General features: G+C 44.3%; 1 protein-coding gene across 1 annotated transcript in view; it reads right to left on the bottom strand.

Moving 5' to 3' along the window:
- The window catches only part of slc44a1a (solute carrier family 44 member 1a), a gene marked incomplete at its 3' end in the record, with an annotated part of 263,392 nt that overhangs the window by 219,329 nt on the left and 30,317 nt on the right, over positions 1-13,746 (bottom strand). The window lies entirely within an intron of this gene.

Genomic DNA, 13,746 nt, shown 5'->3' with positions numbered 1-13,746 from the left:
GTATTCTCTGATGAATCTTTAGCTGTCCTGCTTGATTGAACCTCTTCCCACACTGGGAGCAGTGGTATGGTTTCTCTCCGGTGTGTATTCTCTGATGCTTCTTCAGGGCTCCTGCTTTACTAAACCTCTTCCCACACAGTGGGCAGCGGTAGGTCTTCTCTCCGGTGTAAGTCTGTGGGTGTGTTTTAAGGTGATTGTTCCGCCTCGAGCTCCTGTGTGGTTGATGGTTTCCTGGTGTGGTGGAGCTGGGCTCGCTGTCTGAACCTGGGTTGGAGCTCTGCTGGTCTGTAAGAATAGGAACATATACAGGGTTACATAGGCAAGTTTATTTGTATAGCACATTTGATACAACAAGGGCAATTCAAAGTGCTTTAAATACAGCATTAGGATATTAAGAAAGAAAATAATATATAGAAATTAAATATCAACATTTAAAAAGATAATAGGCAATGAATACAAATATATGAATTTAAGTGTTCTCTATCTAAGTATGTCTCTCAGAGAGATAAACCTCTGCACCTCCTACAAGCATCGTACCACCATACAGGATTACGGTCAGATTATCACGGGGAGTGGCTGCACGGATGAAGAGGTTGATTATCATTATTTAAAAATAATAATAATAAATATGCTAATATTTGAAAATATCATAAATACACTTTATACACATTATATACTGTATCATAAATAAAATTGTATTTGTTCCATGTTGTTCCATGAAAATCCGTTGAGAATTACAGACATAATCAAATGTAGGCTACTGCAAGTAGTAGTACTGCTGCGATAGCTATAGCGAGACCTACTGTACAGTTTATCATTCATAACTGTCTGTACATAGACATATAATATCCTATCACTACTGCGGTATGTAACTGGGGTAAAACCTGTTATAGAAATAGCTTTATACAAGGTAGATTTAGAACATGTCAGGATACTGGGTGGTAGAACGCACTTATCTCGGAAAAGTCATGAAAGGAGGGTCCTGAAATTTGATCGACTTCAAAGGTAGAATTTATTTTTACTCACTAGGTCAAATGACCCCACCCATGGCTGTTCTAGTGTTAACGACCCCACCCATGGCTGTTCTAGTGTTAATGACCCCACCCATGGCCGTTCTAGTGTTAATGACCCCACCCATGGCTGTTCTAGTGTTAACGACCCCACCCATGGCTGTTCTAGTGTAAATGACCCCACCCATGGCTGTTCTAGTGTTAATGACCCCACCCATGGCTGTTCTAGTGTTAATGACCCCCCCCCCCATGGCTGTTCTAGTGTTAATGACCCAACCCATGGCTGTTCTAGTGTTAATGACCCCACCCGTGGCTGTTCTAGTGTTAATTACCACACCCATGGCTGTGTTAATGTTAATGACTAGTGTTAATGACCCCATCCGTGACTTCTAGATTAAATGACCCCACCCGTGGCTGTTCTAGTGTTAATGACCCCACCCATGGCTGTTTGGGTGTTAATAATCTCGTTCAAAGCTCTGAATAATTGTGTGACAGTAGAGAGCAGTAGAGGAGAGGAGAGAGCAGTAGAGGGCAGTAGAGGGCAGTAGAGAGCAGTAGAGAGCAGTACGGGGCAGTAGAGAGCAGTAGAGGGCAGTAGAGAGCAGTAGAGGACAGTAGAGGACAGTAGAGTGCAGTAGAGAGCAGTAGAGAGCAGTAGAGGACAGTAGAGGGCAGTAGAGAGCAGTAGAGAGCAGTAGAGGGAAGTAGAGAGCAGTAGAGGGCAGTAGAGAGCAGTAGAGAGCAGTAGAGGGAGAGAGCAGTAGAGGACAGCAGGGGGCAGTAGAGGGCAGTAGAGGGCAGTAGAGTTTAGTAGAGATCAGTAGAGAACAGCAGTGGGCAGTAGAGAGCAGTAGGGGACAGTAGAGAGCAGTAGGGGGCAGTAGAGGGCAGTAGAGAGCAGTAGAGAGAAGTTAGGAGCAGTAGAGTGCAGTAGAGTGCAGTAGAGAACAGCAGGGGGCAGTAGAGAGCAGTAGAGTGCAGTAGAGTGCAGTTGCTATTCCTAAAATGGATTTTCTATCATATTTCTCTCTTGACTGTTTTTATTATGTTTTATTCCCCAATTTTGTAAACTGATTCACTTACTTTAGACAAATGTAGTAAGTCACTTTGGATAAAAGTGTTTACATGTGGCTGTCCTGTAGTCCAGGACTGGGTTAGATTGGGGATAACGGTGTTTACATGTGGCAGTCCTGTAGTCCAGGACTGGGTTAGATTGGGGAACTAGCCCTGATATATCAACCCCACACAGCAGGAGAGAGCAGGACTGTCAGACGATGCAGGTACTGACTGACTTACACTGCACTGGCAGCATTGGTTTTACAACAGTGCAATGACACTCACCAATAACAAAGACTTACCATCCATCTCACTGTCTTTCCTCTCCACTCTTCCTCTGTCCTCTTGATTCACCATCACTCCCTCCTCCCTCCTTTGGTCTCCTCCATCCTCTTCTTTTACCATCACACCATTCTCCTCTACATCCTCTTCCTCCAGCTTCACTGCCACCATCTCTGGACCCCACTGTGGGCTTTTCAGGGCTGGAGAACCACGGCCAGACCTGGGGGACTCGGTGCATTCTGGTTCATACATGGTTACCATGGTTACATGAGCTGAAGAGGACCTGCGGCTGGAAACACTGGAGGCAGAAACAACGCAGGTTGATTAGACATGACAGACAAACAGTTCACTGAACTCCCATCTAGACTGACAGGACACGTCCTGCAAATGCAATAAAAATATTACTAATTGCATTTGCTGTAATTTAAGGGTCTGGAAAGTAAACATTAAATGGTTCCAAATGTATTTTGTGTCCAGGAAAAATGTTAACACATAATAAACTATGAAAATAATCTTCTAGTTAGGCTCTACTTCCTGGTAAGACAGTTCTGAGGCTGTGTGGGCGTGGCCTTTGCACGCTTGACTGGCAGCTCCCTTCCAAGCCAGCTTGCTGCCTTATCATACATGACATTCATCTGTTAGACATGCTTATAGTTCTGCCCTTTAATTACCAACTGTTTGATTACCAACTGCCCTTTAACTACCTACTGTTTAATTACCTACTGTTTAATTACCAATTGCCCTTTCATGTGTTAGGGTTAGCAGCATGTGTTAGCGTTAGCCGCATGTGTTAGCATTAGCAGCATGTGTTAGGGGTTAGCAGCACGTGTTAGCGTTAGCAGCATGTGTGACTTACTGATCAGTTGTAGCACAACGGCGTTGGTCTGGTCTTCTAATTCGCTGCTGTATTTTCACAATATCCGCCGTGTTTAGTTTCTTCCCACACTGGACGTAGCACTGGCGCATTTCCTCATGACCACAACTATGTTTCCTTTGCTCAGAGGTTTGCCCTGCCGCTGTCCTTCTCTGCTGGTCCTGTAATCCAATCACTGAGGCAAGTTTATTTGTATAGCACATTTGATACAACAAGGGCAATTCAAAGTGCTTTACATACAGCATTAGGATATTAAGAAAGAAAATAATATATAGAAATTAAATATCAACATTTAAAAAGATAATAGGCAATGAATACAAATATATGAATTTAAGTGTTCTCTATCTAAGTATGTCTCTCAGAGAGATAAACCTCTGCACCTCCTACAAGCATCGTACCACCATACAGGATTACGGTCAGATTATCACGGGGAGTGGCTGCACGGATGAAGAGGTTGATTATCATTATTTAAAAATAATAATAATAAATATGCTAATATTTGAAAATATCATAAATACACTTTATACACATTATATACTGTATCATAAATAAAATTGTATTTGTTCCATGTTGTTCCATGAAAATCTGTTGAGAATTACAGACATAATCAAATGTAGGCTACTGCAAGTACTTTGCTGCGATAGCTATAGCGAGACCTACTGTACAGTTTATCATTCATAACTGTCTGTACATAGACATATAATATCCTATCACTACTGCGGTATGTAACTGGGGTAAAACCTGTTATAGAAATAGCTTTATACAACGTAGATTTAGAACATGTCAGGATACTGGGTGGTAGAACGCACTTATCTCGGAAAAGGCATGAAAGGAGGGTCCTGAAATTTGATCGACTTCAAAGGTAGAATTTATTTTTACTCACTAGGTCAAATGACCCCACCCATGGCTGTTCTAGTGTTAACGACCCCACCCATGGCTATTCTAGTGTTAATGACCCCACCCATGGCCGTTCTAGTGTTAATGACCCCACCCATGGCTGTTCTAGTGTTAACGACCCCACCCATGGCTGTTCTAGTGTTAACGACCCCCACCCATGGCTGTACTAGTGTAAATGACCCCACCCATGGCTGTTCTAGTGTTAATGACCCCACCCATGGCTGTTCTAGTGTTAATGACCCCCCCCCATGGCTGTTCTAGTGTTAATGACCCAACCCATGGCTGTTCTAGTGTTAATGACCCCACCCGTGGCTGTTCTAGTGTTAATGACCACACCCATGGCTGTTCTAGTGTTAATGACCCCATCCGTGACTTCTAGATTAAATGACCCCACCCGTGGCTGTTCTAGTGTTAATGACCCCACCCATGGCTGTTTGGGTGTTAATAATCTCGTTCAAAGCTCTGAATAATTGTGTGACAGTAGAGTGCAGTAGAGAGCAGTAGAGGGCAGTAGAGAGCAGTAGAGGGCAGTAGAGGGCAGTAGAGAGCAGTAGAGGACAGTAGAGGGCAGTAGAGTGCAGTAGAGAGCAGTAGAGGAGAGAGCAGTAGAGAGCAGTAGAGGACAGTAGAGGGCAGTAGAGAGCAGTAGAGAGCAGTAGAGAGCAGTAGAGGGCAGTAGAGGGCAGTAGAGGGCAGTAGAGAGCAGTAGAGAGCAGCAGAGGGAGAGAGCAGTAGAGGACAGCAGGGGGCAGTAGAGGGCAGTAGAGAGCAGTAGAGGGCAGTAGAGAACAGCAGTGGGCAGTAGAGAGCAGTAGGGGACAGTAGAGAGCAGTAGGGGGCAGTAGAGGGAGAGAGCAGTAGAGGACAGCAGGGAGCAGTAGAGAGCAGTAGAGAGAAGTAGGGAGCAGTAGAGTGCAGTAGAGGGCAGTAGAGTGCAGTAGAGAACAGCAGGGGGCAGTAGAGAGCAGTAGAGTGCAGTTGCTATTCCTAAAATGGATTTTCTATCATATTTCTCTCTTGACTGTTTTTATTATGTTTTATTCCCCAATTTTGTAAACTGATTCACTTACTTTAGACAAATGTAGTAAGTCACTTTGGATAAAAGTGTTTACATGTGGCTGTCCTGTAGTCCAGGACGCGTCCTAACGATTCCCACCGTGGTTGGGCGCGACCACGCCCACACCACGCCCACGCCACGCCAACTTCTGGAATATGTAGGGGTGTTCTCTGTATCTTGTTCTTCACGTAACACGGGGTGCACGATTAGATATAGGTTACCCATCTATGTATGCAACTCGGCGGCGCTGAGTGTGCCGCGGGCCAACGGTCAATGTTCGCCGCGGGCACGGCCGCAAGCGGCCGGGCGCGGCTCTCATTGCCCTGTGGGCCCTGGAACGCGCGCCTATTCTTAGTGTCAGTGATTGTGTTTGTGTTTGCGAAAAAAAAGAAAAAAAAACACCCCTACATATTCAAGAAGTTGGCGTGGTCGCGCCCAACTACGGTGGGAATAGTTAGGACGCGTCCAGGACTGGGTTAGATTGGGGATAACGGTGTTTACATGTGGCAGTCCTGTAGTCCAGGACTGGGTTGGATTGGGGAACTAGCCCTGATATATCAACCCCACACAGCGGGAGAGAGCAGGACTGTCAGACGATGCAGGTACTGACTGACTTACACTGCACTGGCAGCATTGGTTTTACAACAGTGCAATGACACTCACCAATAACAAAGACTTACCATCCATCTCACTGTCTTTCCTCTCCACTCTTCCTCTGTCCTCTTGATTCACCATCACTCCCTCCTCCCTCCTTTGGTCTCCTCCATCCTCTTCTTTTACCATCACACCATTCTCCTCTATATCCTCTTCCTCCAGCTTCACTGCCACCATCTCTGGACCCCACTGTGGGCTTTTCAGGGCTGGAGAACCACGGCCAGACCTGGGGGACTCGGTGCATTCTGGTTCATACATGGTTACCATGGTTACATGAGCTGAAGAGGACCTGCGGCTGGAAACACTGGAGGCAGAAACAACGCAGGTTGATTAGACATGACAGACAAACAGTTCACTGAACTCCCATCTAGACTGACAGGACACGTCCTGCAATTGCAATAATAATATTACTAATTGCATTTGCTGTAATTTAAGGGTCTGGAAAGTAAACATTAAATGGTTCCAAATGTATTTTGTGTCCAGGAAAAATGTTAACACATAATAAACTATGAAAATAATCTTCTAGTTAGGCTCTACTTCCTGGTAAGACAGTTCTGAGGCTGTGTGGGCGTGGCCTTTGCACGCTTGACTGGCAGCTCCCTTCCAAGCCAGCTTGCTGCCTTATCATACATGACATTCATCTGTTAGACATGCTTATAGTTCTGCCCTTTAATTACCAACTGTTTGATTACCAACTGCCCTTTAACTACCTACTGTTTAATTACCTACTGTTTAATTACCAATTGCCCTTTCATGTGTTAGCGTTAGCAGCATGTGTTAACGTTAGCCGCATGTGTTAGCGTTAGCAGCATGTGTTAGCGTTAGCAGCATGTGTTAGCGTTAGCAGCATGTGTTAGGGGTTAGCAGCACGCGTTAGCGTTAGCAGCATGTGTGACTTACTGATCAGTTGTAGCACAACGGCGTTGGTCTAGTCTTCTAATTCGCTGCTGTATTTTCACAATATCCGCCGTGTTTAGTTTCTTCCCACACTGGACGTAGCACTGCTGCATTTCCTCATGACCACAACTATGTTTCCTTTGCTCAGAGGTTTGCCCTGCCGCTGTCCTTCTCTGCTGGTCCTGTAATCCAATCACTGAGCTGCTCTTGTGACCACCTGACTCGGGATGTGATTGGTCAGCTCTAGCGCGGCCTGTGGTTGGCCTTTGCTGAGAGGAATTCCTACCATAGCACTCTTCGATCTTGACCTCCTGACCTCCACTCTTGACCTCTGAACTGCCGTTACTGTCACTATCCATGTCATTACTGTCACTATCCATGTCATTCGCTGCTTCAGAGAGGTGACGCCCTGATGCATCTCTGCTTAGCATCTCATCTTTGGCCTTTTGGTTTTTGATAAAGTCCCGTAGAAACCTGTCCCACGGTGTGTCGTACTCTTCTTTAATGTTGGGAGAGTGATGGTCCCTGTGGGTGGGTGGTGGTGGTGGCTGGAGCCTAATAAGATTGTCCTTCCGGTGGTTCTGTCCTTCTGCCTCTGCATCAGGGGACCCAAGGTGTGTCCTCTGGCTCTCTGACACTGAGTAAGCAGAAGCCTCCATCTCTCTGCCCAGATGGACAGTTCACAGTGCAGGGAATCCTACCAACACAGATGATCAAAATATTAAAACAGAGTGACGAAATTTAATCAAAACATTGAACATTTCATTTTCCAGAATTGGAAAACAGTAGCCAAGCTACAGTTAGGTCCATTTGGACTCTGACAGAACTGTTGTTATTTTAGTTGTTTACCAAAACATATTCAAGTTATAGTCATAGAATGAATATGGCCTTAAAGTGCAGACTGTCAAACACCCTCTTTAATTTGAGGGTATCCAGATCCAAGTTGGAGGAAGGGTTTAGATGTTACAGCTCTTTAATACGTGGCACCCTCCTTTTCAAGGGACCAAAAGCAACTGGCCCAATGACGTGACATGATGTCCAAACCCCTTTATGAAGTGAAAATAAGGAAAATGTTTATAAAAAACATTTATTGAATCTATTAATCTCTGTTTATTAAATGATATGAAAGTGTTTTGAGGGTGTAGCATAGCCTAGTGTTACTGACATGCTGGACATACCCTCACTGCCTTACAAAGGTCAAGAGCTATTAGACTCTTTACTCACAACATGTCATACCGGATAACTGGCATGGTGGAATGTTAGAAATGAAATAAAACCTAAAACCTCTAACCCATATATTTAAATATAACAAACAATATGACGTCATAATAATATGATTGTTATGCTTTGAAGCATTCTGTCCTAAACTGGCAGTCAGCCAATGTCATCCGGGATAACAAGCAGTCTGGAGCAATTTGATGACATGTTATCAGACAGGACGTTACACAATGATGACATGTTATCAGACAGGACATTACACAATGATGACATGTTCGCCTTGCGAATCAAGACAAACCAGGTTCACTTTATTTCCTTTATGGTGTTGTTACCTTGTTAACTTGTTAACTTGTTTGGAACAGATCACGAGTAGAACCTCTGAGTTCTCAGACTATTTATTAAACAAAGGAACAGTTACAAGAGCAGCTGCTGCTGGTGGTGAGGGGCTGGCTGAGGTGAAGAGAGCCTCACCCCCTGGCTCCACTCCCCTATTTGTAAACAATGATGTGTAAATACAGTTTCAAATAATATCCCATCACCTTTACTGTAGAAAAGCCCAAGGTGCGAAAACTAGGATGATCCACATGATGTCATTTCAGGTTATAGGTCACATGATGTCACTTCAGGTTATAGGTCAGGGGGTTGGGCTCAGAACACAAGAAGCCATTTTGAGATGACCACATGGCTTTAACAAAGGGTCGTAAACCCTACCCTCCCCTCCCCTAGCCCCCATAGTCAGGAGGGTCCTTATAGTAGGGTGTTAGGTCAGGCGACAGAATGTGGACGCTAGGAAGAATTCGACAAAAATAACATGAACTACAAATATCAAATGCACTTTTGTGGCAATTATATGACAATATATTGTTACATTTCAACATTAAAATATACCTCTATATGTTTTTTTAAGTGTTGTATTATTTCGTCAACATCCGTTTTAATAATCACAAGTTATGAGATTATGTTTACAGCGACAGACCCGTCGAACGCTCGGTTTCGTGAGATTTCACTTTTTAGTGATCGCCGCAAAACCTAGTGTGGTCAGACATCTTTATTTCGCAAAAAGCAGTAATAAAAACTAGACTGGAGTCAAGTGAGTTTTCCTTGGCAAGACTCATCCCGACCTCCACAAGTGTGTTGTGAAAGCAGACAACGAATATTGACTGAAATACAAGGTAAGTACCATTTTACTTCGATGTTATGACAGGATTTTTTACAGATCAACATAGCTTGTTAGAAACTGCAAGTTCTAAGCTACATTTTGATATACAGGTTGTTAGTGGTTGACCCAGATCCGTAATGCAATCCGGGTTTTCTATGTGATAGCAAGCGCTGAAACAAACGAGCTGTCAGTGGATCAAAGCGGCAGAAGCTAGCGGCCGGCAGAGATAACGTTCGCTTGCTTCAATTTGATGATAATAATAATAATAATACTACTACTACTACTAATAATAATAATAACAACTTCTATTTGTAGTCTCTCTCTCTCTCTCTGTCTCTCCCTTTCTCTCCCTTTCTCTCTCTGTCTCTCTCTCTCTCTCTCTCTCTCTCCCTCTCCCTCTCCCTCTCTCTCCCTTTCTCCCTCTCCCTTTCTCTCTCTCCCTCTCTCTCTCTCCCTCTCTCTCTCTCCCTCTCTCTCTCTCTCTCTCTCTCTCCCTTTCCCTTTCTCTCTCTCCCTCCCTCTCTCTCTCTCCCTCCCTCTCTCTCTCTCTTTTCCTGCAAACGTTTCAGCTCAAAGTGCTTTAATCATTATATAAATCATCATTGAATTATTTAGTCATTTAAAGAGGGTTTTTTAGTCTTGACTTGAAAATATTTAATGTTTAGTTTAGCTAAACTAATCACTGTCATACAAAGCTGTAGCTAGCTAGATATATTAGTTACTGGAGCTTCTGCTGAGAGAGAGAGAGAGAGAGAGAGAGAGAGAGAGAGAGAGAGAGAGAGAGAGAGAGAGGGAGAGATGTGCTTATTCTCTGCGATTGAGTGAGTGAGAGAGGGAGAGAGCAAGAGAGAGACGCGCTTCTGCTCTGTGAATGAGAGAGAGAGAGAGAGAATTGGTCTGTGAGATCTCTGGTATCTAAAATAAATGTAAAAAAACCTGATCTGACTGATTATCCAAGTATAACCTGATGCCACATTAAAGCAGTTTAATGCAATTCTGACTGTTGTTATAGTGGTGGTCAAAATTATTGGCACCCTTGTTAAAGAAAGGTTGTTGTATTAAATCATATGTATCCTCACTACACAATGCATAACAATGATGTTTGATTATTGACCTTAAATTAAAATTCTTACAAAAAATCGAAACAAAAAACTGTATGATCATGAACGTTTCCATGTCTCCTTTTTCCAGATTTGGTGGGGTACAATGGATTGTGCATCCAGTGACGCTGAGGAGTCAGGCAGCCTTACCAATGATACAGTGCTCAGTCTGCGAAATAAACATGGGATGTCAAAAGAACTGTACAATGCAGTGAGACAGCTGATACCTCAAACGGAGGTTAATGATCCTGCCTTATACATGTGTGTGAGCAGGATGCACAAAGCCATCACTCAGTTGAAGAAAGGGAAAAATAAAGAGGAGGTGACAAGATATCTCCAACAGCCATTTAAAATCCCAGTAGCAAGGAAAGACGATGAGAAAGGCCAAGATAAAAAAAAAACAGACTCACAGTTAAACAAAGCAGGAAAACTAATGAAGAAAAGAATCACAGGGCTAGAACATGAAAACTCCAAACTAAAAGAGGAAAAGGAACATCTGGAGGTTAAGCTGGAGGGCACTGTAGAAAAGGACAAATCAGAACTGGAGAAAGCACAGTCAGTATGCAAGACATTAACAGCAACATTGGACGTGACAAATAAAGTAGCTAGAGTGAGTGCAAAGGTTGCAACAAGCAAGGTGCGCAACCTCAACAAAAAATTAAAGACAAAAGAAGAGCAGGTAAAAACACTAAAAGAAACCATTAAAGGATTATGTCAAAAACGTTGCCTGCTTGCGGCTCTGATATTATTTAATTGATTTGATAACGTTCGCTTGCTTCAATTTGATGATAATAATAATAATACTACTACTACTACTACTACTACTACTAATAATAATAATAACAACTTCTATTTGTAGTCTCTCTCTCTCTCTCTCTCTCTGTCTCTCCCTTTCTCTCTCTGTCTCTCTCTCTCTCTCTCTCCCTCTCCCTTTCTCTCTCTCTCTCCCTCTCCCTCTCCCTTTCTCCCTCTCTCTCTCCCTTTCTCTCTCTCCCTCCCTCTCCCTTTCTCTCTCTCTCCCTCTCTCCCTCTCCCTTTCTCTCTCTCCCTCCCTCTCTCTCTCTCTCCCTCCCTCTCTCTCTCTCTCTTTTCCTGCAAACGTTTCAGCTCAAAGTGCTTTAATCATTATATAAATCATCATTGAATTATTTAGTAATTTAAAGAGGGGTTTTTAGTCTTGACTTGAAAATATTTAATGTTTAGTTTAGCTAAACTAATCACTGTCATACAAAGCTGTAGCTAGCTAGATATATTAGTTACTGGAGCTTCTGCTGAGAGAGAGAGAGAGAGAGAGAGAGAGAGAGAGAGAGAGAGAGAGAGAGAGAGAGAGAGAGAGAGAGAGAGGGGGGGGGAGGGAGAGATGTGCTTATTCTCTGCGATTGAGTGAGTGAGAGAGGGAGAGAGCAAGAGAGAGACACGCTTCTGCTCTGTGAATGAGAGAGAGAGAGAGAGAGAATTGGTCTGTGAGATCTCTGGTATCTAAAATAAATGTAAAAAAACCTGATCTGACTGATTATCCAAGTATAACCTGATGCCACATTAAAGCAGTTTAATGCAATTCTGACTGTTGTTATAGTGGTGGTCAAAATTATTGGCACCCTTGTTAAAGAAAGGTTGTTGTATTAAATCATATGTATCCTCACTACACAATGCATAACAATGATGTTTGATTATTGACCTTAAATTAAAATTCTTACAAAAAATCGAAACAAAAAACTGTATGATCATGAACGTTTCCATGTCTCCTTTTTCCAGATTTGGTGGGGTACAATGGATTGTGCATCCAGTGACGCTGAGGAGTCAGGCAGCCTTACCAATGATACAGTGCTCAGTCTGCGAAATAAACATGGGATGTCAAAAGAACTGTACAATGCAGTGAGACAGCTGATACCTCAAACGGAGGTTAATGATCCTGCCTTATACATGTGTGAGCAGGATGCACAAAGCCGTCACTCAGTTGAAGAAAGGGAAAAATAAAGAGGAGGTGACAAGATATCTCCAACAGCCATTTAAAATCCCAGTAGCAAGGAAAGACGATGAGAAAGGCCAAGATAAAAAAAAAACAGACTCACAGTTAAACAAAGCAGGAAAACTAATGAAGAAAAGAATCACAGGGCTAGAACATGAAAACTCCAAACTAAAAGAGGAAAAGGAACATCTGGAGGTTAAGCTGGAGGGCACTGTAGAAAAGGACAAATCAGAACTGGAGAAAGCACAGTCAGTATGCAAGACATTAACAGCAACATTGGACGTGACAAATAAAGTAGCTAGAGTGAGTGCAAAGGTTGCAACAAGCAAGGTGCGCAACCTCAACAAAAAATTAAAGACAAAAGAAGAGCAGGTAAAAACACTAAAAGAAACCATTAAAGGATTATGTCAAAAACGTTGCCTGCTTGCGGCTCTGATATTATTTGATTGATTTGATTTGATACAATGCCTGGAATCTCATTTCTTTCATTTGACATTGGTTTAGTCATAATATTAAAAAGCTAAGCCTATTCATGTTAACCATTGAGTGTTAGCTTGAGGAATGCCTCCTGAGCAACGACTCCAGGCGGATGTGGCAGGGGGTTCAGCAGATGACAAACTTCAGAGCCAACAGGCTCACAGCCGCAGAGGACGACCCCCTGCTGGCGGGAAAGCTGAACACCTTCTACGCCCGGTTCGACGAGGGGCGAACGGAGGTAACCACAACCCAAACACCACTCTCTCCAGCTCTCAGCAGCCTCACCCTCACAGAGCATGAAGTGAGACGCGTACTGAAGGCGGTGGACCCCAGGAAAGCCTCGGGGCCGGATGGCGTCCTGGGACGGGTGCTGAGGGACTGCGCCGACCAGCTGGCCGGGGTTTTCACCAACATCTTCAACCAGTCCCTGTCCCAGGCCACCATCCCACCCTGCCTGAAAACCTCAACTATCATCCCAGTCCCGAATAAAAGCACGGTGAGCTGCCTAAACGACTACCGCCCGGTGGCACTCACACCAATCATCATGAAGTGCTTCGAGAAACTAGTCCGGGCCCACATACTCACACGCCTCCCGCCCAACCTGGATCCATACCAGTTCGCCTACAGAGCCCACAGGTCCACAGAGGACGCCATCGCGACGACTCTCCACGCCACTCTATCCCACCTGGAGAGGGGAAACAGCTACGCGAGACTGCTCTTCGTGGACTTCAGCTCCGCCTTCAACACCATCCTTCCAGACAGGCTAGTGACCAAACTACTAGACCTGGGTCTATCACACTCTATATGTGCGTGGATCAAGGACTTCCTGACCGACCGCCCCCAGAGGGTGCGGGTGGGCCCCCACACCTCCACAGCCCTCAGACTCAACACTGGGTCCCCCCAGGGCTGTGTGCTAAGCCCCATCCTCTACAACCTCTACACCTACGACTTCACCCCCGTCCACCCCAGCAACTCCATCGTTAAGTTTGCAGACGACACCACCGTGGTGGGATGCATCTCGGGGGGGGACGAGGCGGCGTACAGGGATGAGGTAGAGCAACTGAGCAAGCTGTGCAAGGTTAACAACCTGCTGCTG

The sequence above is a fragment of the Nansenia antarctica genome, assembly GCF_963989245.1.
Source record: "Nansenia antarctica genome assembly, chromosome: 6".
NCBI lineage: Eukaryota > Metazoa > Chordata > Actinopteri > Argentiniformes > Microstomatidae > Nansenia > Nansenia antarctica.
This window is presented reverse-complemented; position numbering and strand designations above follow the sequence as displayed.